A 26,522-nucleotide genomic window follows, 5' to 3' on the forward strand; every position below is an offset into this window, starting at 1 on the left:
GTTGAACTCTTTAATTAACACACAATTATTCTTAGGAATAAGAATAGAAACCCAACTGAAAACTGATCCCTATTAAAAATAAGAGTGGGAATAAGAGAGGGAGGAGATGTACAGTTCGGCACATGCTCACTTGGACTTTCCCCTAAGGCTAAAGCTGGAAACGTGCCACAGGACTCCAAATCCCGTTAAGTTGGCAGGTACCAATGCCATCTTACTAGATAAAGTGATCAGTTTAAGTTCATAATTGATCATAAAGATAGGATTAAGTGTCAAAGGGGTCACATAAATAAAACCAGTGTCTGCTAATAATAATTGATAAAATTAAAAAGGAGAGAACAACCCAACATGGGAAGAGGGATACATGACAGACTAATAGAATGGCAAATGCCCTGAACAGCACTCTGGCCTCAGAATCAACCCTTAAGGCATTCGGATCCAGCTAAAAAACCCATGAGAGTTACTAGGACATGGAAAGCCAAGACAATGTGGCAAAAAATGATCTAAATGAAAGATCTCTGTGAGTGAGATCCCAGCAGAAAGAATGGGCCATCAATTTTAGTATATGTGCTGCCTAAGCAAGCACAGAATGGGCCATCAAAGAAGGAAGTACTTTTCTCTAAAGGGAGAAGAGAACTTCCACTTTGACTATGGCCTTGTCTAAATAAGATTGGAGTTGGCAAACTCAAGAGGCTTCCATAGACTTGGCAGCTCATGACAAGAGCCTCAGGTGATTACCGACGTCATAAATAAGAGTGTCAATTGTTAAATCAACAACAAGAGCCTCTGTGCACTTACTCTCCATGTAGGATCGTTGTCCTTAATATGTTGTACTATGTGAATTAATGGTAAAACTAGTTCTCAAACAGTATTTTATACTTTGTGTGTCTGTCTGAGTGCAATCTGTTGAAATCTTTACTTAGTATATACTAAGTTGATCTTCTGTATATAAAGATGTTTAAAAATGAATCTTAATGAAGAATGGGAAGGGAGAGGGAGTAGGAGATGGGATAGTTTGCGGGTTTGAGGGTGGTTACTGGGGTGGGGGGGACCGCTATAATCCAAAAGTTGCACTTTTGAAATTTATATTTATTAAAAAAAGTTTTCTTAAAAAAGAAAGAATTGTTTTTGTTTTAAAACAAAATATTTTTCTTAATATGGTGACCTCTCAGTTTTCTGTAAATACATCAAGCCTTGATATGTGTGTTATACTTTCAAATGTGGTACTTAATTTAATTTTTCCACGATTAATTGTATTACTCTCAAAAGCTTTATATAAAGAAAATATAATTTACTCATGGTTCTTGGAGGTTCAAGGGCATCAAATTGACTGTGGTGAGGACCTTATGGTAGATGGCATCACAATGGTAGGAGTATGTGCAAGAGTAGGAGATCACAAAGCCAGACGGGAAGCCAAAGAGTCATACCTGAGTCCCATAATTTTTTCCAAGGACAGCATCCTGTGTGATCTAAGGATCCTCCAATAGGCCCCACTATGTCTCACATCACCACATGGGGACCCAGTGTCCAGTACATGAAACTTTTGGAAACAAACAACATTCAAACCGTAGCATCAGAGTACATTGGAATGTTGGAAATTCTACAGTGACATTTGCAGACGAGGAAATTGAGGTGCAGGCTACATTAAACCTCAACAGTATGAATGACTGAATTAATAACAGCAACAGCAGTCAAATGTGCAGTGAGAACACTGCTTTCTTGAAATTTGTGTCATAAATGTAGACTCCTGCTGTTGCTGTTGTTATATATCAGTTTATACTGTATATAAAAAATAAATGGAATTTTTATATCCTTACATAGTCTTTTCCCTAATTCATTAAAAAATGTGAAAGCTATTTTGATTAGGAATGGTGGATAATGACAAATAGGCTTTTATTTTCGTGATGTATGCTCTATTAAAATGTAAAGAGACTGAATAATAAATGAATCAGACTGAATAATGTGTAATATTTAGGATTCTTTGGATTATAAGCAAAAGGAAAGAAAATTAACAAGGTGGGCACAATGGTAAGTGTGGGTAAGAATTTTGGGCACATTTAACTAAAGAGTCTAAGTTATTTCTTAGGCATTTTTCAGCTTGGCTTTCCTCTTGTTTAACTCATGCTCAGGCAGGTGTCTCTACATCCTTACTAGGATGGCTCCCTGTGGCTCCAGCTTTACATGGGCCTTCGTGTGCGTGTTCTTAGAAGGAAATTGATTCTCCTTTCTCTCTTTTTACAGCTATGACAACTTCTTTTCAGGCTAGCAATCACTGTGGGTTCTAAAAACTAAGATGATTATTCAGATCTGTGGTGGTAGCAAGGTAAAACTTTTCGCTACCCCTATGCCATTCAAGGATGATTTGGGAGAGAGAAAGCACGTCCCCTACCTTTGTCTTTTCTCCTCTATTTTGGAAGATACACTATCCCCCACAGGGCTCCAAGCTGGATTCCCTCTAGGCTCTTCCAGCAGCTTTTCCACCAGTGGCTTGGGCTGCTGCATCTGGTCATACCCCACTCTCCAACACTGTTGTGGAGGCTCTAGGCTGCTGGGGTCCTGAGTTGTGCATATCTTTGCCCTCCACTTAGGCCCACTGTATCCCTCCAATTTGTGTAGAATTTCCTCTGCCATTTTTCTCCTGACTCTTCCCTGAGACTGCACTCTTTCTACTTTTTTTAAACTATCTTCTCCTAGGCTAGAGCAGCCAGCTCCCTCCCTATTCCACTATCATCCACACCAATCTCACAAATTTGGAAACAAGAGATATACAACTATCCAGAGAAAGATAAAAAGTTGCCAAGAAGAAAGAGAGGGGTTTGGCTATGTGGTATGGTGGGCTAAGCCTCCGCCTGCATCGCCAGCATCCCCTATGGGTGTTGGTTCACATCCCAGCTGCTCCTTTTCTGATCCAGCTCTCTGCTGTGGCCTGGGAAAGCAGTAGAATATGGCCCAAGTCCTTGGGCTCCTGCACCCAGGTGGGCAGTCCAGAAGAAGTTTCTGGTTCCTTGCTTTGGATTGGCCCAGTTCTGGCCATTGTGTTCATTTGGGGAGTGAACAAGCAGATAGAAGACCTTTCTCTCTGTCTGTCTCTTTCTCTATCTGTAACTCTACCTCTCAAATAAATAAATAAATCTTTTAAGAAAAAAAAAACAGGAAACCATGAATAAGCTAACATTTTTTTTGGTAAAATTTAAGTTGCTACTTTAAATCTGCTCATAAGTACTATATAAATATATTCAAACTACCCAAAGTTTAAAACAACATATTTAAAACACTTATTATCTTGAAAAACTTATATGACAAATTGACTCATGAACTTAATAACAGTTCATCCGTTACAAAATATTTTTGGGTTAGACACTATCCTAAAGTGCTTTTTGTATATTTGCTCAAAATAATCAATAAATATTATCGAATATAATTAAACAGTATTTTGTGAGAATACACAGTGATCAAGAACAGCTTAACTATATTTTTCTATATTAGTATATGAAAGGAGAAAAATCATGAAAATACAAATAAATACAAATTATAGTTCATAGAAATTATTTTATTTATTTATTTATTTATTTTTGACAGGTAGAGTTAGACAGTGAGAGAGAGACACACACAGAGAGAGTTATAGACAGTGAGAGAGAGACAGAGAGAAAGGTCTTCCTTCTGTTGGTTCACTCCCCTAATGGCTGCCACAGCCGGCGCTGTGCCTGTCTGAAGCCAGGAGCCAGGTGCTTCCTCCCAGTCTCCCATGTGGTTGCAGGAACCCAACCACTTGGGCCATCCTCCACTGCCCTCCCGGGCCACAGCAGAGAGCTGGACTGGAAGAGGAGCAACTGGGACTAGTACCTGGCGCTCCATCTGGGACTAGAACCCAGGATGCCGGCACCACAGGCGGAGGATTAACCAAGTGAGCCATGGCGCCAGCCCATAGAAATTATTTTTTAACTCCCTCTGCCATTTAGTTTGGCCAAGTTGAAGAAAGTAGGTTATGATTTTCTCAGACCTTTTCAGGAGACAGCAGGTTCACACTTTCTCTCTTTTTTGTTCACTTGTCTACTTTCCCACTTAGACTGTGGATGTCACTATCTTGGACTATGACACTGAGGCAACCTATGATGTTCAACAGGATAAAACAGAGGCTGGGTCTCTGGTTCAGATATTCTAGAAATGTAACTCTTTAATAATTTTTCATCCTGTATGACAAAAAATAGCATGTGGAAAAACGTGATTTTTTACATTGTGTAGCCAGAAGAACAAAATCAGATATATTAACACCCAAGGAATGTGTCTACTAAACCTTGCTCTTACTCCTCTCTGAAACCCAATGCTCTGATAAATGGATATTTCCTCCCTTTGTAAGTCCTAGAATGAATTACTTCATTTGTGAGCTGATAGAGGTTTAACAACTGAATTTCCAAGGGAAAATAAAAAGCCCTTATTTGTAGCATTTGCTGATTCCCAAAGTTGTAAATTCTCCATCATGACCAACTGCAGGCTCCCATCATGAACTCACTGAAGGTAGATTTGTGAACAAATGTATACTTGTGAATTCTTGTGAACCAGTGTGGGGAGCCAGCTCTGGTAGGTGAGTGCCTATGTTAGTGTCTCTCTGTGATGGTAGGAAGACAAATAGGAGGCTTCATATGTGAATGATGACTTCTTTAGTTTTCTGTCCTTATAATACATTGAGGTCTATCATGGAATAACTATTCAGTATAGATTTTTACTTAGAATTTGTTTGACTTTCTTCCCTATACTGTTGAAATCTAAATAATTATATAGTAATTCACCAGAATGAATTTTGAACAGCAAAGAGGGCAGTTGGTTTCCCTCAAAAGCAAATCATATAAAAACAGAAAATTCTAGTTTAGTGAGCCCTCAATTTCAACTTAGATAAGAATCACCTACAGATGGATGATTTTAAAATGAAAGTCATGATCAATGTTGTTTTTGATTCTTTTATCTTTTATAGCTCTAACCTCCCTTATCTCCATATTGGTCTTCCCTATGGTGATAATGCTGTGAGTTACTAGGTCAAAGGTTGGATACAAGACAGATAAGGCCACATGAATTTGAACTTTGATATGCTGCTGATTCTCTGAGACAGAGATTTAGTTTCACTAAGTGGCAAATGAAATGACTACATGAAGAAAAATCATGTGTCAAGAGAAGCGAGAAAGAATTGAAAAAAGCTACAAAATAGTCAGGGGCTATGAAGAAAATTTAAAAAGTCAGTTGACGCCATTTTAGTCAACAGATTTTTTCTTCACAACTCTTAGTGCTAATAGTTCAGGATATGATCTAGACTGTACACAAAATCAGTGTTTTAATCCTTTAAAAATAAAATAAAGTTTGTTAAATAAGAAAATTACGCTGAAATTCTAGGTTGTCTTTTCCTGAAAAGATAGTATATATTTTGTCACATATTTTTATATATACTTACTTAGCTGAGAGAACTGGAAAAGTATATATAGCATATCTTAAAAATAGCTTTTGAGATCTAGTAGAAAGATTTAATAGTTTAGTCTTCTTGCTTGTCCTAAAATAAAGTTAAAAACAATATTCTCTTCATTATGGAGAGGATTGAAACACTTCAGAGTTGGTACTTGGGCTCCTATTTCTAACTTAATGCAGCTGTTGATTCTCCCTTCACTCTGGATAGAGAAGAAAAAGGCAGCTACGCAAAGCTGCTCATAAGTAAACTTTGGTTCCAGCTCAGCTTCTGACCCCGATGTGCAAGACTGTGCAAATATCATTTTGCCTTCAGACACAAGGAATCTGCTTGCTTAGAGAGACCTAAAAATTTCAATGTACATTTTGCAGCTATTTTTATAAAACTAGAGCAATTTGCAACTAACAAATATGATTATGTAAGTTTTTCTGGTTTCTACAAAGTGGAGTAGGAACAGAAGGCACATTTATACATACCATAAAAAACAGCAGAAAGGAATAATGGAAGGTGACTGTGAAAGTTTTGAGAAAAATAAATTTAGAACAATAAAATATTGGTGTAATCAGTAGATAGCAAAATAAAGGACAATATAAAATATTATAGAATAATTCAGAAATATCATGGATAAGAGAAAACGTCCATTCTCATTATTCATGGATACTATATTTGCAAATTTGCCCATTTGGTAAAATTTATGTGTAACTCTAATATTAATACTCATGGCACTTTTGCAGCCATTTGCTGGATATACAGCAAATTGGGTCGCCTAATGTGCATGTTCCCAGCTAAGGTAGAACAAGGCAGTGCTCTATCTTCTTTTGGCCCATCATGCTGTAAATATCTCATCCTATTGGCCATTTCACTATTTAGAGTGGTTCCTAATTGTACTGTTGGTGTTCTATATAATATATATAAGTACAGGAAGGCTACAAGGTGCCTTGCAGAGAAATGTACAGGTGTTACAAAAGCTACCCCCAGGCATGAGTTATAGTGCTGCTTGCTGTAAGTTCAATGCTTAAGTGCCCACAATATATGAATTATACTCATAGAAACTATGTATCTATATACATATAAAGTATCTAAATACACACAAAGAATCTATATATACACATATATAAAGAATCTATATATTATGCATATATATGCATAAAAAGTTTCATATACATTTATCTATTCATTATCTGTAACAAATCAAGAAAAGCTAGGGAGAACTTTAAATAAAACACACATAAAACAAGGTTATATTTTGACTGGTTGAGGAAAATATTGTGACCAGAGACTCCTAGGAATCTTACATGTATATCCCTAGGAGCAATGTTTTAGTTTTATAAGGTCAGTGTTTGGAGCAACTTTATGGAACCTAAATGTTTGGAATAATGAGCATTAATCCTATAAAATATGTTTCAAAGAGAAAGTGGATATTTGAGAGATGCCTTCACAAATGTTAAGGTTGTTTCAGAATGCCACAACCCATGAAAATCACTTGGAATAAGTTGGAAACAGGAACTAGACTCAGTCTCAATAGACGGATGAAATGGATAAAGATGTTTGCTTTCAAATGATGGTTTTTAAAAGAAGTGGCCAAAAATCCTGAAGTATTATTTCACTGATAATAATGCATAGAAGTCATGTGTAAGGGAGAATGTGTGGGTCGTGAAATTTGTGAGGACCTTGGAAGCCACTTCTTTATCTAGGGACCTGACAACAACATATGGGTGACATTTGGACTCGTGAATTATCATTGATTAGGTGGAGATATTGGGGTTTATTTTTTTCTTGGAACTGTGTCCTCTGTTTTAATCACCACATGATCTTATAAGAAATTTGATCCTGTATCATTGTAAAAATCAAGTTAATTGGGGTGGTGCTGTGGCATGGTGGGTTGAGCCACCATCTGCGGTGCCTGCATCCCATGTGGGCGCCCATTCAGATCCTGGCTGCTCTGCTTCGCATCCAGCTCCATGCTGGTGTACCTGGGAGAGCAGTGGAAGATAGCTTAGGTATTTAGGTCCCTGCATCCACATGGGAAGAGGAGACTCCTGGTTCCTGACTTACATCTGGCCCAGCCTTGCCTGTTGTGACTGGGAAGTGGACCTACAGATGAAGGACCACTGTCTGTCTCTCTTCTTCCCTCTCTCTCTATAACTCTGAGTTTCAAATAAACGAATAAAGCTTTTAAAAAATCAAGTTAATATTTTCAATTACTTTTTCAAATACAATAGAAGAACATTTGATATAATACAAAGTACTTTGAAACTTGGGAACAGAAGATTACTGATTGATTTTTTAAAAGTAGAAATGCACTCTTAAATTGGTTTATCATTAATATTTCATTGGAAAAGTGAACTTCCTATCCTGTACAGCTGAGATACTATAGCTCTGAGTTCTTAATTTTAAGAATCAGAGCTTCAAAACACTTCCATCTGTTCCAGGATTTCTAACACACTAGATAATATGATATTACTGCTACATTATTATCATATTGAAGAACTTCACCTAGGCTTTTTAAGATTTGTAGCATGGAGTGGAATGGTGGACAGAGGTTATGTTCACCATTCCATTATGAAACTCAGTCAAGAAGCTGAGTAACATTTGTAGCATAGAATTGCCAAAAATCCAACAGTGAACACAGTCTTTCTTTGACTTAGAGAGTACATTGGAAGTTACATTTTAAGGAGACAAAAGAGCAGATGGCCCCTGTAATCAATGACTTGGTTTTGCTATCCAGTACTCATTTATTTTTCTCTAAAACAGTACTACACGTTCCTTCTTTAGAACAACATCATCGTCACATTTTAAATCTGTGGACTGAAGTGGTCAACTTTGAACTCATTCTTGGCCCCTTTAGGCACTGCATTTTATTGTTCACAAGGATTGGCTTAATGATGGACTTGAAACCACTCTGAGCCAAGGATGTCTCCACTGGTACTGTTGGGAGAGTGAGGTATGTGTTTTTATTGCCTATCAGGTCCCATTTCAACCAGGAAGCATGAGTCACAAGCTCTGTTAAAAGTCATTAATAAAATCTGAGAATGAAGCCAACCCAGCGGTACCCAGAGTTGAGAGGGAAATTGAATCTTTTGACTATTTCACACATAACAAAAGGATGGGCCTTTTCAACTGCACAGGCAATAAATGCCTTACTTTTTATTTTGTTTATTCTATTCTCATTTAATTCAGGTATTTTATTCTTACAACCCAAGGTATCCTAAGATACAGATACTCAATTTTCACAAGTCTTGAATTTTGATGAATGCTTTACCACCAAATCTTACATGTTACCTTGCTGAGCAGAATAAGAAGCAAGTGAATAATAACTTATTTTTGAAGAAAGAATATGCTAGGGATTACTCCTGATGTTAGAGAGTTTAATCTTGGCTCTTTAGAGGCTTTCTAAACAGAATACAACAATGAGGTGCTCAAATACCACTTCAATATTAGCTTTAACACTTTTTTTGCTGGTTAAAATTATTGTTTAAGGGTAAAAGTATTTTAAATAAAATATAGTTCTTCTCATCCTGTCTTAGAATATTTGGTTACAAATATACATCAGCTGCATTTACATTATATTTTAAAAATTCTTTTGTTTTTTGAGGAAAAAAGTAGTGGTATCTCCATTAAGTTAAAATATGTTGATCAACTGGGTAGTAAAATATAAGGGCACAATCCAAATGATCATCTCTATAATATTGTTTTAGTTGCCTCAATGGGAAAGTTCAGATATAATTGCTTTTGTTTTTAAGATGCTTTGTATGGGCCGGCGCCGCGGCTCACTAGGCTAATCCTCCACCTTGTAGCACCGGCACACTGGGTTCTAGTCCTGGTCAGGGCACCGGATTCTGTCCTGGTTGCCCCTCTTCCAGGCCAGCTCTCTGCTGTGGCCAGGGAGTGCAGTGGAGGATGGCCCAAGTCCTTGGGCCCTACACCCCATGGGAGACCAGGAGAAGCACCTGGCTCCTGCCATCGGATCAGCGCAGTGCGCTGGCCGCAGTGCATAGGCCGCGGCGGCTGTTGGAGGGTGAACCAACGGCAAAAAGAAAGACCTTTCTCTCTGTCTCTCTCTCACTGTCCACTCTGCCTGTCAAAAAAAAAAAAAAAAAAAAGCTGCTTTGTATGTAAAATTGAAGCTTTTGTGTCATAAAATATTTTATGAATAACAAAATCCAAATTGGTTCTGCCTATTTTATTTTATTATCTGCAAAGTGAATGTATTGTAGCACTGGTAATCTTCCTGGTAGAGCATGTTGTGTATAGTTGTCATTGAACATGATTGAATCAGTACATCTATTTGATATAGTCCACAGCAGACGTGTGCCTTTGAAAGACATTCCGCCTTTACTGTAAACAAAAGTTGTGTTTCTTTGATTTTGGGATTCACTTTGTCCTAGTCAGGGCTTCTTGTGCTATATTATTACTTTTAGCAGAAAATCAATTTTGAAAAATAAAACTAAGTATTAAATAAATTCAGATAAAAAAATGTATCTAAGAAGCCATTTAAAAGAATGTGGGTGGTGGGCCCGGTGACAGATGTGGAGTTGAATCAGTTTGTAAGACTTGGTGCTGCTTACCCAGGGGGTAACCCATGAGATCTGCCACAGAGTGGTAGGTGTTGGGGTCTGGGAGCCACGAGTCTGGTCTTGTCCTAGAGACTGGCAGAGTCATTGCTGTGGCACCCTGTAACCTGCCAGCCAATGGCTGCCCTTTCTCTCCCGGCTCTCTTCCCTTGGTGTCTGCCCTGCGGCCACAGAGAAGCAACAGGAGATCCCGGTCCTCAACCAGCCCACAGACCTTAAATTCAAAGGCCCCTTCACAAATCTGAAATCATGAAAGCCATGGGATAGAAAAATATGTTTCAAAGTGAAATCTATAGTTCCTCACCAATACCGTGGGCTTCAACAGTGGAATTACTGAACCAGGGTTACTGAGATTCAGTAACGCGATAGCCCTTTGACAATGAGTCACATGAAAAGAGTAAACACAAGCTTATGGCACATTGGTTACTCCACCTAACCCTTCAGATGAGGAAGCTGTGTAGAAAGAGACAAAACCTGATGAATTAACAGATTCTAAATTGAGATATGTATTTGAAATGTCCAGTGAAATGATAAATTGAGTGACTTGGAACCTAGCAAAGCTACTGCACTGAATTCATGGAAACAAGATGCACTCATGCCCAAACCATAGTGTTTCATGATATGAAAACAAGGAAACTAATGGAAGAATGTAAAAGACTTCAGGGAGAAAAGATGAAATTACTAGAAGGAAACGGACACCTGGGAGACGAAGGCTTATGGCTCAGAAAAGTTGCACATTTGAGTAAACCTGGCTCCACCTCAACTGTATTCTTCAGAGATAATGTTGCCATTCCTCTCACTTAACTTCCTATGCGATCATTTCAATTGGATTCTTTCTAGGGAAATTCATCTTTTTTTTTAACTTTTATTTAATGAATATACATTTCCAAAGTACGATTTATAGATTACAATGGCTTCCCCCCCATACCGTCCCTCCCACCCGCAACCCTCCCCTTTCCCACTCCCTCTCCCCTTCCATTCACATCAAGATTCATTTTCGATTCTCTGAATATACAGAAGATCAGCTTAGTATACATTAAGTAAGGATTTCAACAGTTTGCTCCCACACAGAAACATAAAGTGAAAAATAATAGATGATTTTTTTAAATGATGATGAAATCAGATCAGACCTATTGCCATGTTTAATCCCAGTGAGAGTCAAGTTGGGAGTTGATAATTTTTTTTTTTTTTACAGAGGATCAGTTTAGTATGCATTAAGTAAAGATTTCAACAGTTTGCACCCCCATAGAAACACAAAGTGAAATATATTGTTTGAGTACTCATTATAGCATTAAATCTCCATGCACAGCACATTAAGGAGAGTGATCCTACATGAGGAGTAAGTGCACAGTGACTCCTGTTGTTGACTTTACCAATTGACACTCCTGTCTATGGCATCAGTAATCTCCCTATGCTCCAGTCATGAGTTTCCAAGGCTATGGAAGCCCTCTGAGTTCTCCGACTCTTATCTTGTTTAGACAAGGTCATAGTCAAAGTGGAGGTTCTCGCCTCCCTTCAGAGAAAGGTACCTCCTTCTTTGAAGACCTGTTCTTTCCACTGGGATCTCACTCACAGAGATCTTTTGCCAGAGTGTCTTGGCTTTCCATGCCTGAAATACTCTCATGGGCTTTTCAGCCAGATCCGAAAGCCTTTAGGGCTGATTCTGAGGCCAGAGTGCTATTTAGGACATCTGCCATTCTATGAGTCTGCTGAGTATCTCGCTTCCCATGTTGGATCACTCTCCCCTTTATTTATTCTATCGGTTAGTGTTAGCAGGTACTAGACTTGTTTATGTGCTCCCTTTGACTCTTAGTCCTTTCATTATGATCAATTGTGAACTGAAATTGATCACTTGGAATAGTGAGATGGCATTGGTACATGCCACCTTGATGGGATTGAATTGGAATCTCCTGGTATGTTTCTAACTCTACCATTTGTGGCAAGTCAGCTTGAGCATGTCCCAAATTATACATCTCTTCCCTCTCTTATTCCCACTCTTATGTTTAACAGGGATCACATTTCATTTAATTTTCAACACTTAAGAATAACTGTGTATTAATTACAGAATTAAACCAGTCATATTAAGTAGAACAGACAAAAAAACTACTAAGAGGGATAATGTATTAAGTTGTTCATTAACAGTCAGGGCTATGCTGATCAAGTCACCGTTTCCCATAGTGTCCATTTCACTTCAACAGGTTTCCTTTTTGGTGTTCAGTCAGTTGTCACCGATCAGGGAGAACATATGGTATTTGTCCCTTTGGGACTGGCTTATTTCACTCAGCATGATGTGTTCCAGATTCCTCCATTTTGTTGCAAATGACTGGATTTCATTGTTTCTTACTGTGGTATAGTATTCTAAAGAGTACATATCCCATAATTTCTTTATCCAGTCTACCGTTGATGGGCATTTAGGTTGGTTCCAGGTCTTAGCTATTGTGAATTGAGCTGCAATAAACATTAGGGTGCAGACCGCTTTTTTGTTTGCCAATTTAAATTCCTTTGGGTAAATTCCAAGGAGTGGGATGGCTGGGTCGAACGGTAGGGTTATCTTCAGGTTTCTGAGGAATCTCCAGACTGACTTCCATAGTGGCTTGACCAGTTTGCATTCCCACCAACAGTGGGTTAGTGTCGCTTTTTCCCCACATCCTCGCCAGCATCTGTTGTTGGTAGATTTCTGCATGTGAGCCATTCTAACCGGGGTGAGGTGAAACCTCATTGTGGTTTTGATTTGCATTTCCCTGATTGCTAATGACCTTGAACATTTTTTCATGTGCCTGTTGGCCATTTGGATTTCCTCTTTTGAAAAATGTCTATTGAGGTCCTTGGCCCATCTCTTGAGTGGGTTGTTGGTTTTGTTTTTGTGGAGTTTCTTATCTCTTTGTAGATTCTGGTTATTAACCCTTTATCTGTTGCATAGTTTGCAAATATTTTTTCCCATTCTGTCGGTTGTCTCTTCACTCTCCTGACTGTTTCTTTTGCAGTACAGAAACTTCTCAATTTGATGCAATCCCAATAGTTGATTTTGGCTTTGACTGCCTGTGCCTCCTGGGCCTTTTCCAGAAACTCTTTGCCTGTGCCAATATCTTGAAGGGTTTCTCCAATGTTCTCTAGTAACTTGATGGTGTCAGGTCGTAGATTTAGGTCTTTAATCCATGTTGAGTGGATTTTTGTGTAAGGTGTAAGGTAGGGGTCTTGCTTCATGATTCTGCACGTGGAAATCCAATTTTCCCAGCACCATTTATTGAATAGACTGTCCTTGCTCCAGGAATTGGTTTTAGATCCTTGGTCAAATATAAGTTGGCTGTAGATGTTTGGGTTGATTTCTGGTGTTTCAATTCTGTTCCATTGGTCTACCCATCTGTTTCTGTACCAGTACCATGCTGTTTTGATTACAACTGTCCTGTAGTATGTCCTGAAGTCTGGTATTGTGATGCCTCCGGCTTTGTTTTTGTTGTACAAGATTGCTTTAGCTATTCGAGGTCTCTTGTGCCTCCATATAAATTTCAGCACCAATTTTTCCAGATCTGAGAAGAAGGTCTTCGGTATCTTTATTGGTATTGCATTGAATTTATAAATTGCTTTTGGGAGAATGGACATTTTGATGATATTGATTCTTCCAATCCATGAGCATGGAAGATTTTTCCATTTCTTGGTATCCTCTTGTATTTCGTGCTTTAAGGTTTTGTAATTTTCATCGTAGAGATCTTGAACGTCCTTGGTTAAGTTTATTCCAAGGTTTTTGATTGTTTTTGTAGCTATTGTGAATGGGATTGATCTTAGAAGTTCTTCCTCAGCCATGGCATTGTCTGTGTATACAAAGGCTGTTGATTTTTGTGCATTGATTTTATACCCTGCTACTTTGCCAAAATCTTCTATGAGTTCCAATAGTCTCTTAGTAGAGTTCTTTGGGTCCCCTAAATAAAGAATCATGTCATCTGCAAAGAGGGATAGTTTGAGTTCTTCCTTCCCAATTTGTATCCCTTTAATTTCTTTTTCTTGCCTAATAGCTCTGGCTAGAACCTCCAGAACTATATTGAATAGCAGTGGTGAGAGTGGGCATCCCTGTCTGGTACCAGATCTCAGTGGAAATGCTTCCAACTTTTCCCCATTCAATAGGATGTTGGCTGTGGGTTTTTCATAGATTGCTTTGATTGTATTGAGGAATGTTCCTTCCAAACCCAGTTTGCTTAGAGTTTTCATCATGAATGGGTGTTGTATTTTATCAAATGCTTTCTTGGTATCTATTGAGATAATCATATGGTTTTTCTTCTGCAGTCTGTTAATGTGGTGTATCACATTGATTGTCTTGCGCACAATAAACCATCCCTGCATACCAGGGATAAATCCCACTTGGTCTGGGTGGATGATCTTTCTGATGTGTTGTTGCATTCTATTGGCGAGAATTTTATTGAGGATTTTTGCATCTATGTTCATCAGGGATATTGGTCTGTAATTCTCTTTCAGTGCTGCATCTTTTTCCGGCTTAGGAATTAAGGTGATGCTGGCTTCATTGAAAGAATTTGGGAGGATTCCCTCTTCTTCGATTGTTCTGAATAGTTTGAGAAGAATTGGAGTTAGTTCTTCTTTAAATGTCTGGTAGAATTCAGCAGTGAATCCATCTGGTCCTGGGCTTTTCTTTGTTGGGAGGGCCTTTATTACTGTTTCAATTTCTGTCTCAGTTATGGGTCTGTTTAGGTTTTCGATGTCTTCCTGGTTCAATTTAGGTAGGTTGCATGTGTCCAGGAATCTATCCATTTCTGATAGGTTTCCCTGTTTGCTGGCATACAAGTCCTTGTAGTAATTTCTGATGATTCTTTTTATTTCTGTGGTGTCTGTTGTTACATTTCCTTTTTCATCTCTGATTTTATTGATTTGGGTCTTTTCTCTTCTTTTTTTAGTTAGTTGGGCCAATGCGGTGTCAATTTTGTTTATTTTTTCAAAAAGCAGCTCCTCGTTTGGCTGATTTTTTGTAATGTTTTTCTTGATTCAATCCTGTTGATTTTTTCTCTGATTTTAATTATTTCTCTTCTCCTACTAGATTTGGGTCTGGTTTGCTGTAGGTTTTCTAGATCCTTGAGGTGAATTGAAAGCTCATCTATTTGGTGCCTTTCCAATTTCTTGATGTAGGCACCTATTGATATAAACTTTCCACTTAACACTGCTTTTGCTGTGTCCCATAAGTTTTGGTATGTTGTGCTGTTATCCTCATTTACTTCCAGAAAATTTTTGATTTCTCTTTTAATTTCTTCTATGACCCATTGTTCATTCAGGAGCATGTTGTTCAATCTCCATGTGTTTGCGTATGCTCTAGGGATTCCTGAGTTGCTAATTTCCAACTTCATTCCTTTATGGTCTGAGAAGCTGCATGCTATGGTTCTAATTCTTTTGAATTTGCTGAGACTTGCTTTATGGCCTAGTATGTGGTCAATCCTAGAGAAGGTTCCATGTACTGCTGAGAAGAATGTAAAATCTTTAGCTGTAGGATTGAAAGTTCTGTAGATATCTGTTAGATCCATTTGGGCTATAGTGTCGTTTAAATCTACTGTATCCTTGTTGATCTTCTGTCCTATTGATCTGTCTATTTCTGAGAGTGGAGTATTGAAGTCCCCCAGTACTATTGTATTGGGGTCTAAGTCTCCCTTTAAGTCCCTTAACAAATCTTTTAAATAAACCGGTGCCCTCTAGTTAGGTGCATATACATTGATAATTGTTATATCTTCCTGTTGAATTGATCCCTTAATCATTATGTAGTGTCCCTCTTTGTCTCTCTTAACGGTTTTTGTGGTAAAGTTTATGTTGTCTGATATTACGATGGCTACGTCCGCTCTTTTTTCATTTCTGTTGGCATGGTATATCTTTTTCCAGCCTTTCACTTTCAGTCTGTATGGATCTATGTTGGAAAGATGTGTTTCTTGTAAGCAGCAAATAGATGGGTTTTGTTCCTTAACCCAATCAGCCAATCGGTGTCTTTTAACTGGACAGTTCAGGCCATTCACGTTCAATGTGACTAATGATAAGTGGTAACTTTGCCCTGCCATTTGCCAAAGATAAGTTCTAATATATTCTTTGAATTCCCTGTGATCTTTTGCTGTGAGGTTTCCTTCCTTTACCTTCTTTTATATTGATGACCGTGTTTCTGTGTTTCTGTGTGTAACACATCTTTAAGCATCTTTTGCAGGGCTGGACGAGTGGCAACAAATTCTTTCAATTTCTGTTTGCTATGAAAAGTCTTTATTTCACCTTCATTCACAAATGATAGCTTAGCAGGATATAATATTCTGGGCTGGCAGTTGTTCTCTCTTAGTACCTGGGCTATATCTCGCCATTCACTCCTAGCTTGTAGAGTTTCTGATGAGAAGCTGTGAGTCTGATTGGAGATCCTCTGAGAGTAATCTGACGTTTCTCTCTTGCACATTTTAGGATCTTTTCTTTATGTTTCACTGTGGAGAGTTTAATTACAACGTGTCATGGTGAGGATCTCTTTTGGTCGTGTTTATTAGGGTTTCTATGAGCTTCCTGTACTAGGATGTCTCTGTCCTTCTCCAAACCTGGGAAATTTTCTGCTAATATCTCACTAAAAAGGCCTTCTAATCCTTTCTCCCTCTCCATGCCTTCAGGAACTCCTAGAACCCGTATGTTGGGTTTTTTAATAGTATCCTGAAGATTCCTGACAATATGTTTTAGATTTCTAATTTCCTCTTCTTTTCTTTGGTCTGACTGTATCCTTTCCTGTTCTCTGTCTTCTAAGTCCGATATTCTCTCTTCTTCTTCACCCATTCTGTTTGTAAGGCTCTCTATTGTGTTTTTCATTTGATCTATTGAATTCTTCACTTCAGTCACTATCCCAGTTTCCTGTTGTACTAGTTGTTTCATTTCATTTTGATTCCTCCTTAATATTTCATTTTCACGAGAGAGATTTTCTATCTTGTCCATTAAGGATTTCTGTAGTTCAAGAATTTGTTTTTGAGAACTTCTTAATGTTGTTATCAATTTTTTGAGATCTGCTTCTTGCATTTCTTCTATGTCATCATCTTCATAATCCTGAATTGGGGTGTCTTTTTCATTTGAGGGCGTCATGGTGACTTCCTTGTTTCTATTATCTCTGTTTTGCGTTTGTTATGTGGCATATTGGAGATATTTGGTTTCTTCACTGTGGTGCTTTTTCTTGTTATACTATGACTCTAGATTAAGTGGACTACCTGTTTTTGATGGAGTCTTAGGGCTTGAGATGGGTGTGGCCTGAGAGCTCTGTTTGGTGTGCCAAAGGTGACACTCCCAGGTTAGGCCTGGTTGATCTCTCTCTCTCTTTCTTTTTTTGATTCAAAAGGGAAGTAATTCTGCACAGCTGGACGAAGTTGGAGGTAGTTAGCAGGCAAATGATATACCCACAGGAGCCAGAGGTCGGAAGCTCTTTTTCAAGGACCACACAGGGAATCTGTTTGGCCCTCAGAGTGGGCTCAAATTCTCCTTCAGTCTCCCACTGGGTTGCCAAAGTTACGGAATTGTAGCGTCTCTGGAGTGTTCACGTGAATTCCGTGAGTTCTCTCCCCCACCGTCTCTTTTTTCACAGTCTCAGTTCAGTAGCACCACAAATTTACTAGGTCCTAATCTCCTGTTAATTCGCCCCGCCCAGAGTCAGGTTTTTCTGCTAGGCTCAGGGCCGGTGCAGACCTGAGGTCGCTCTGCTTATGACATATGTCCAAGATGGCGCCTGCTCTTTGTCTTGCTTGCCTTTGAGAGGTGAGCGGAGAGAGAGAAACCCGTGTCCGTACCAGTCACCTTTTTTTTTTCCTCTCTCTCTCTTCCAGTTAGCCTGGTGAACTTCCCCCCCCCCCGGGGGTCGTTCCCTCTAGTCTCCTCTCTCCGCTTGCCTGCCGGTGTCTCGGGCTATTGAGGTTCGGCCCACCTCGCGTTCCAGTGCTGGTGTGTTGAGTCTGCCGCTGGTGTCCCGAACTGTGGGCTCCCACGCTCTCCACGCAGGTCCACTGTGAATCACGCATTCCGGAAGAGTTTCTTCTGCTGTTTCCTCCCCTACTCTTCCTTGAACCTGCAGTATCTCCACTTTTATTAAACTATCTCTCCCCGGACTATCAGTGTGCTCCCTTCCTATTCCGCCATCTTGCCTCCTCCCGGAAATTCATCTTATAGAGTAAAGCAGTCACACTGCTATTTCTTTTTTTTTTTCCTCTTGACCAGAAAATTTTTTTCTACTACTATTTCACTTTAGTATGTCCTGCTTTGACCATTTTTTGTATGTTCTGTATAATATAGGCTTCACCATTAATGACCTCTTTTTTTTTTCTTTTTTTTTTGACAGGCAGAGTGGACAGTGAGAGAGAGAGACAGAGAGAAAGGTCTTCCTTTGCCCTTGGTTCACCCTCCAATAGCTGCGCTGCGGCCGGCGCACTGCGCTAATCCAAAGCCAGGAGCCAGGAGACCAGCTTCTCCTGGTCTCCCATGCGGGTGCAGGGCCCAAGCACCTGGGCCATCCTCCACTGCACTCCCTGGCCACAGCAGAGAGCTGGCCTGGAAGAGGGGCAACTGGGACAGAATCCGGCGCCCCAACCGGGACTAGAACCCGGTGTGCCGGCGCCGCTAGGCGGAGGATTAGCCTAGTGAGCTGTGGCGCCGGCCAATGACCTCTTACAGTTAGAAAACATAATGAAAACAGTGTGGCTACTATACAAATTGTTTATGACCAGATTATCACTAGCAGAAGTCAGTTGCACAATCAGTGTTTTATGAAATTAATAAATAAGGAGTTATTCTTTGTGGTCTTAAGAAGAGGGCAAGAGTTGGTCAGAGTCTTATAAATGTTTTCTTTTTTTTGACAGGCAGAGTTAGAGAGAGAGACAGACAGAAAGAAAGGTCTTCCTTCCATTGGTTCACCCCCTAAATGCCCGCTACTGCCAGCACGCTGCACCAATTCGAAGCCAGGAGCCAGGTGCTTGCTCCTGGTATCCCATGGGAGTGCAGGGCCCATTAACCTGGGCCATCCTCCATTGCCTTCCTGGGCCACAGCAGAGAGCTGGACTGGAAGAGGAGCAACCGGGACAGAACCTGTCGCCCCAAGTGGGACTAGAACCCGGGGTGCCAGCGCCGCAGGTGGAGGATTAGCCTAATGAACTGTGACACTGGCCACAAATGTTATTTTTATAATCTCTTTGAGTTTTGGAGTTTCTCTGTTGCTATTACCTCTTTTTTTTCCCCCAGAAACTTTTTATTTAAGGTATACACACTTCAGACATTTCATAAATACAAATTTAGGAACGTGATGATTCTTCCCACACTACTCAACTTCCCACCCTTCCTCCTCCTCACTCTCCTATTCCCATTTTGTTTTTACTAAGATCTATTTTCAATTAATTTATACACATTATATTAACTCTATATTAAGTAAAGAGTTCAGCAAATAGTATAAAAAAGAACTGTTCCAGCCGGTGCTGCAGCTCAATAGGCTAATCCTCCACCTGCGGTGCTGGCACACAGGGTTCTAGTCCCGGTTGGGGCGTTGGATTCTGTCTCGGTTGTCCCTCTTCCAGTCCAGCTCTCTGCTGTGGCCCGGGAGTGCAGTGGAGGATGGCCCAAGTGCTTGGGCCCTACACCCGCATGGGAGACCAGGAGGAAGCACCTGGCTCCTGGCTTCGGATCAGCGTGGTGCACTGGCCGCAGCAGCCATTGGAGGATGAACCAACGGCAAAGGAAGACCTTTCTCTCTGTCTCTCTCTCTCACTGTCCACTCTGCCTGTCAAAACAAAACAAACAAAACAAAACAAAACAAAAAACCCTGTTCCCCTACAGTCAAGACAAGGGCTGTTCAAAGTCATCACATCTCAAAGTGTCAATTTCACTACTATATATTAACTTTTAGGTGCTCTATTAGTTATCACAGATCAGGGAGAAAATATGGTGTTCGTCCTTTTGGGACTGGCTTATTTCACTAAGTATAATGTTTTCCAGTTGGATCCATTTGGTTGCAAACAACAGGATTTCTTTTCTTTTCTTTTCTTTTTTTTTAACCACTGTGTAGTATTCCATGATATACATAGCCCATAATTTCTTTATCCATTCTTCAGTTGACAGAAATTTGGGTTGATTTCATATCTTAGCTGTTGTGAATTGAACTTCAATAACCATGGGGGTACAGATAACTCTGTCCTATACTGATTTCATTTACCTTTGGGTAAATTCCCAGGAGTGAGATGGCTGAGTCATATGGTAAATCTATATTCAGATTTCTGAGGTATCATCATATTGAATTACAAAGTGCTACACCAGATGCATTGTTAGCTCATTTATTAGATCCCTTTCCAATTTCTTGATGCAGGCACCAATCGCTATAAATTTTCCTCTTAACTTGCTTTTGGTGTATCCTATAAGTTTTAATATGTTATATTGCCATCTTCAATCATATTCAGACATTTTTTGACTTCTCTCTTAATTTCTTCTGTGACCCATTGTTTGTTCAAGAGCATGTTGTTCAGTCTCTATGTATCTGCTTATGATCTAGAGATTCTTGAGTTGTTGATTTCCAGCTTCATTCCATTGTGGTCAGAGAGGATGCATAGTGTGATTTTGATTTTTTTTTTTTAATTTGCTGAGACTTGCTTTATGGCCTGGCCTGTGGTCTATCTTAGAGAAAGTTCCATGCACTGGTGAGAAGAATGTGTATTCTGCAACTGTAGGATGAAAAATTCTGTAGATATCTGTTAGGTCCATTTTTTCTATACTGTCGATTAACTCTGTTGTTTCCTTGCTGGTTTTCTGTCTGGTTGATCTGTCTATTGCTGAAAGTAGGATTTTGAAGTCCCTTATTACTATTATATTTGAGTCTATCTCTCCCTCTAGATCCATTAAAATTTCCTTTAAATAGCCAGGTGTCTTGTAATTGGGTGCATATTCATTTATCATAGTCATATATTCCTGTTGAATTCACCCCTTAATCATTACCTAGTGCCCTTCTTTGTCTCTTTTTAATCGTTTTTGTGCTAAAGTCTCTTTTGTCTGATATTAGGGTGGTTACACCAGATCTTTTTTGATTCCTGTTAGCATGGATTATCTTTTTCTATCCTTTTGCTTTCAGTCTGCATGCATCTTTGTTGATGGGATATGTTTCTTGTAAGGAGAAAATAGATGGATTTTGTTTTTAATCCACTCAGCCAGTCTGTATCTTCTAACTGGAGAGTTGAGGACATTTACATTCAAGGTGACTATTGATAAGTAACAACTTTGTCCTGCCATTTTCCCATAAATATTCCTATTGTTTGCTTTGGAATTCCTTTGTACTTTTACTGGGATATTATCTTCCTTCACTTTCTTTCATAGTGATGACCATGTTTCTTTGTGTGTAACACATCCTTAAAGATCTTTTGTAAGGCTGGATGAGTGGTGGCAAATTATTTCAATTTCTGCTGGCTATGGAAGATCTTTATTTCACCTTCATTCATAAATGAGAGCATTGCAGGGTGTAGTATTCTGGATTGATATCTTTTTCTCTTAATATCTGGAATATATATCACCAGTCTCTTCTAGCCTTAGGGCTTTTGATGAGAAGTCAGCTGTGAGTCTAATTGGAGATCCTCTGAAAGTACTCTGGCATTTCTCTCATGTACATTTTAGAATCTTTCCTTGTTTTGCTGTGGAAGCTTGACTACAATGTGTTGTGGAGAAGATCTTTTCTGCTCATGTCTATTAGGAGTCCTGTGTACTTCCTAGTTGGATGTCTCTTCTTTTCTCCAAATTGGAGAAGTTTTCTGTAATTATTTCACTAAAAAGACCTTCTAATGTATTCTCTTTCCACACTTTCAGGAACTCCTAAGACCTGTGTGTTGGGTTGTTTGATAGTATCTCATAAATCTCCAACACAGTTTTTAAGTTTTCTAATTTCTTCTTTTCGATCTGACTGTAAAATTTCCAGAGATTTGTCTTTTAACTCAGATATTCATTCCTCTGCCTCACCAAATCTGCTGTTATAGATTTCCACTGCATTTTTTTGTCTACTGATTTTTTCATTTCTATTATTTCATTTTGATTTCTCTTTAAAAAAATCTCAATTTCATGGGAAAAATTTTCATTCACGTCATATATGGATTTTGTTAATTCGTGAATTTGCTTCTGATTACTTTTTCTTTTTTAAAGAGTTATTTATTTTACTTGAAAGTCAGAGTTACACAGAGAGAGAAAGAAACAGAGACAGAGCGAGAGAGAGAGAGATGTTTTCCATCTGCTGGTTCATTCCCCAATTGGCTGCAATGGCTTCCTGGTCTCCCACACGGGTGCAGGGGGTCCAAAGACTTGGGCCATCTTCTACAACTTTCCCAGGCAGTAGCAGAGAGCTGGATAGGAAGAGGAGCAGCTGGGACTTGAACTGGTGCCCATGTGGGATGCCAGCACTGTAGGCAGCGGTTTTACCCGCTATGCCACAGTGCTGGCCCCCACTTCTGATTACTTCTATGTAACCCTACAATCAATTTTTTGAATTCCATTTCTGGTATTTCAGTCTCTTCATCTTCATCTTCATCTTCTAGTATTGAAGTGTTGTTGTTTTCCTCTGGGCACTTCATGTTGTCTTCCTTATTCTTGTTTCTTAAATTTTTGCATTTTAGACATTTGTGGAGATACTTGGTTTTTGTTTTTGTTTTCCCTATGATGGCTTTTATCTTTGAACTATGCCTTTGTGGCTTAGTGGAGTGTCTGCTTTTTCAGTGAATACCCTTAGGTATATGCTGGGTGTGGCCAGAGAGCTCTTCAGTGCTCCATGGTAAGGGGAGTGTCCAAGATGATACCCAAATTGCATGTGGTAAATCTCTCTCTCTTTTTTTTATCAGAGGGTAGGATTCGATCAGCTCTGTTGGTGTATTCTCAGGCTTCCCTCCTCTCTTCCAAGGAGACCAATGCCTAGGCACTAGCCCCAGTGGGTGCAATATTTGTCTGTGCTGCCACAAGAGCCACACAAAGGATCTGTGCAGTCTTCAGTGTAAGCACGGATCCTGCAGCAATGATTCTCACCAGGTGATCAAGGAGCTCTGAGCATGTGGAGCCATCCACAGTGACTGCCCCAAGACTCAACCACACCCTGCACCCTCTCACACAGTGACATGCTTTCACAGTACAAGCACATAAGGGTTCCATGGTCCGGAGCACCCAGACCCCTGTACATTCTCCCAACCAGTCTCTGGTATCTTCTCTCTGTGGCATAACAAGTAAAATTGATGCCTATGACACCAGCATACCAGTAGGCTTCCATTTGTGTCCTGGCTGCTCCACTTCCAATCCAACTCCCTGCTAATGGCCTGGAAAATGCAACTGAAGATAGCTCAAGTGTTTGGGGCCCTGCCACCCACATAGGAGACTCAGTTGAAGCTCCAGGTTTCTGCCTGGCCCAGTACTGGCTGTTGTAGCCATCTGGGGGAGTGAACCTGTGGATGGAAGATCTCTCTCTCTCTCTCTCTCTCTAACTCTGACTTTCAAACAGGAAATTGCTATCTCAAGCCATGGTAATATTGTTAATATAATAGTGACCATAGGTAAATATTTTGGCCAGTGAACTACATTGTTTCCTGTGCTAATATTTGCTTTGATGTACGATTTTGCTTTTCTTGGGAGACACTTGCATTTCTTCCATTCCCTTTTGGATTACTTTTCCCTGAAAGAACTATAAAACTTCTCTCAACATAATGGAACACATCAGATTCCACCCACCACCAATTTACCCTTGGGCCATCACTCCTACAGATTAGATGAGAACTCTCATCTAATTAGATGAGGGACCTCTCCCTCCCTCCTCTGCTACACATTGCTGTACTCTAGGGCTGTTCTCAGTTGTCACTTATGAGCTGGAAATTTTGCTTTGTTCCTTAAAGAGTCCCACTTCTTGGATCCCAAATCTTCTGGCTTTTCTAGTTTCCTAAAGCATATTGCCTGTTTGGTTCTTGGGAAGGGTTGCTTTGAAAATAAAGCTTTTTGTCCTTTCTTTTTTTTTTTTTTTTTTTTTTTTTTTTTTTTTTTTTTTGACAGGCAGAGTGGATAGTGAGAGAGAGAGAGAAAGGTCTTCCTTTGCTGTTGGTTCACCCTCCAATGGCTGCCACAGCGCACAGCGCTGATCCGAAGGCAGGAGCCAGGTGTTTCTCCTGGTCTCCCATGGGATGCAGGGCCCAAGCACTTGGGCCATCCTCCACTGCCTTCCTGGGCCACAGCAGAGAGCTGGCCTGGGAGAGGGGCAACCGGGAAAGAATCTGGCACCCCGACCGGGACAAGAACCCGGTGTGCCGGCGCCGCTAGGTGGAGGATTAGCTTATTGAGCCGCGGCCGGCCTGAAAATAAAGCTTTTACAACTTTATATGTTGGAAAATACTCTTTGTTGAACTGTGAGTGTTTAGCATCACATAGAATTTCAGGTTAGAAATTGTTCTCAGTTTGTAATTCCAAAGTCCTGATATAGTTACTTGCAGCACTGTTTCTGTCTCCCAGTTCTGTGTTATCTAGGTTGTTTTCCACTGAAAACTTTTAAGACCTTTCTGGTATTCTGAAAATTTATGGTGACATATCCGTGGGATGTTTTTTCACTTGTTTTCATTGGCATTTAGTTCATTGTTTTATTCTGAAAACTCATGCTCTTCAAAAATGGGACGTTTTCTTCTCTGGGGTCTTTTAATTTGTTCTTTTTAAAAAGATTTATTTATTCAAAAGGCAGAACAACAGAGAGAGAGAGAGACAGAGGTATAAACAGAGAGAGAGAGAGAGAGAGAGAGAGAGAGAGAAATGCTTCCATTAGCTATTTCATTTTACAAATAGCCACAACAGTTGGGTCTGGGCCAGGCTGAAGCCAGGAGTCACAAAATCATCATCTCTTGCTTTCCCAGGCACTTCAATGGGGAATGAGATGGGAAACCTGGCAGTCAGTGCTAGAAGCAGAGTCTAAGATAGAAGGCAGTGTTGGCTTGTTGTGGCTTAACCAGCTGTGCCTAAATGCTGGTCCTTTTCTATTTTTTTTTCTGTTTATTTATCATTTGTTTAATCTCTGGGAAAGTCAGGTTTTAATTCCATATCTTCTATTGAATGCTTAATTTATGCTGTTAAATTTAAAAAATAGCTTATACCCTCTTTAATTCTCTGAGATTCCTTAAAATATTCTTTCTTTTTTAAGAAATATTTATTTTATTTAGTTGAAAGAAGGAGTTAGAGTGAGGGAGAGACAGAAAAAGAGGTCTTCCATCTGTTGGTTCACTTCCCAAATGGCTGCAATGGCCAGGGCTGGGCCATACTGAAGCCAGGAGTCGAGAGATTCATCCAGGTCTCCCACATGGGTGCAGGGGCCCAAGCACTTGGGCTATTTTCCAGCGCTTTCCCAGGTACATTAGCAGGGAGCTGGATTGGAAATGGAGGAGCTGGTACTCAAACCAGCACTTATGTGGGATGCCAACCTCACTAGTGGTGGCTTTGTCTCCTACACCACAACTCTGGCCCCTCTGTATTTATTTCATAATGACATTTGTGGACTCGTCTTTGGGAGGCCCGCACCATTGGGAAGAGTGGGACGATGATCTTCTTCCACAGGGAGCACCGGGGACAGGCTTTAGTGAACATGTCTGCTTTATTAACAATCACATACACTTTAAAAATGCACGCAGAAGGGCATAACTAATTCAGGGCTACACTAACTCTATAGGACAGAACTGACACTGGCACCAATATGCCTCTCCAATCAGCTTGAAAGTCATGTAGCTAGGGTAGCTTTCCAGGTGGGCTTGGGCCACACCTGGGACCAGTTTACATGATTGGCAGGGGTGGGGGGAAATGTGCCTGGGGCTCCTGCTGCCTCCCAGCAGCCAGGCTGCGGGGTCCCTCCAAGGAGGCCTGGTGCACCATGCCCTCTCAGCATCCTGCATGGGCAGGGCAGGCAGTCTCACGGGATCACCCACAGTTTATTTTCCTCTCTGTATAAAAGTGTACATTATAGTTTTTAAATTGCTCTCTGTTTCTCTTGACTAGATTTTTCTCTTTCTTTTCTGTTTTGTGTTTTCTTTAAATATTTATTTCTTAACTTTTTTCATTTTTAAGCCATTGGATGTTCTGTGTGCATGGTTGTTGCTTGTCAAACAGAGGTTTTATGATGGTGTTCTAGTCATTTTGTAATCATAATAAAGGCATCTTCCTTTCTCTTCTTTTCATATTTTTTATAACATAATTAGCAATTAAATAAATGCATTGTTTTGTTTCTAACCTCCCCATGAAGCTATCTTTGTCTTTTAAAAATTTCTCTTGCTGGCTCCTTGGGTGGAAAGAACACATTTTGGATCAAGAGATCTCTCTTTCCTCCAGATGCCAGCTTCTTGAAATAAATTCTTTTCTCTTAAAAACACTCGTCTTTGGTGAACTGGTTGTCCAAGCCGTGAGCAGTAAGGGCCTGATTATTTGTCCAGTAACAACTTCACAGGGGTGTCCTCCTGTTACTAGAGTGATAGTCAGTTTTATGTGTCACCTGGGCTGGGTTATAGTCT

The 26,522-nt window shown here is 39.9% G+C and overlaps 1 pseudogene; it reads left to right on the forward strand.

Annotated features, from left to right (window-relative positions):
- The first annotated feature begins 3,676 nt into the window (after window positions 1–3,676).
- LOC100344589 (vesicle-associated membrane protein-associated protein A pseudogene) overlaps window positions 3,677–26,522 on the forward strand; it is a 45,131-nt pseudogene continuing 22,285 nt past the window's right edge.

This window comes from Oryctolagus cuniculus, chromosome 13 (assembly GCF_051225735.1).
Source record: "Oryctolagus cuniculus isolate XC-2025 breed Fujian yellow rabbit chromosome 13, ASM5122573v1, whole genome shotgun sequence".
Classification (NCBI taxonomy): Eukaryota; Metazoa; Chordata; class Mammalia; order Lagomorpha; family Leporidae; genus Oryctolagus; species Oryctolagus cuniculus.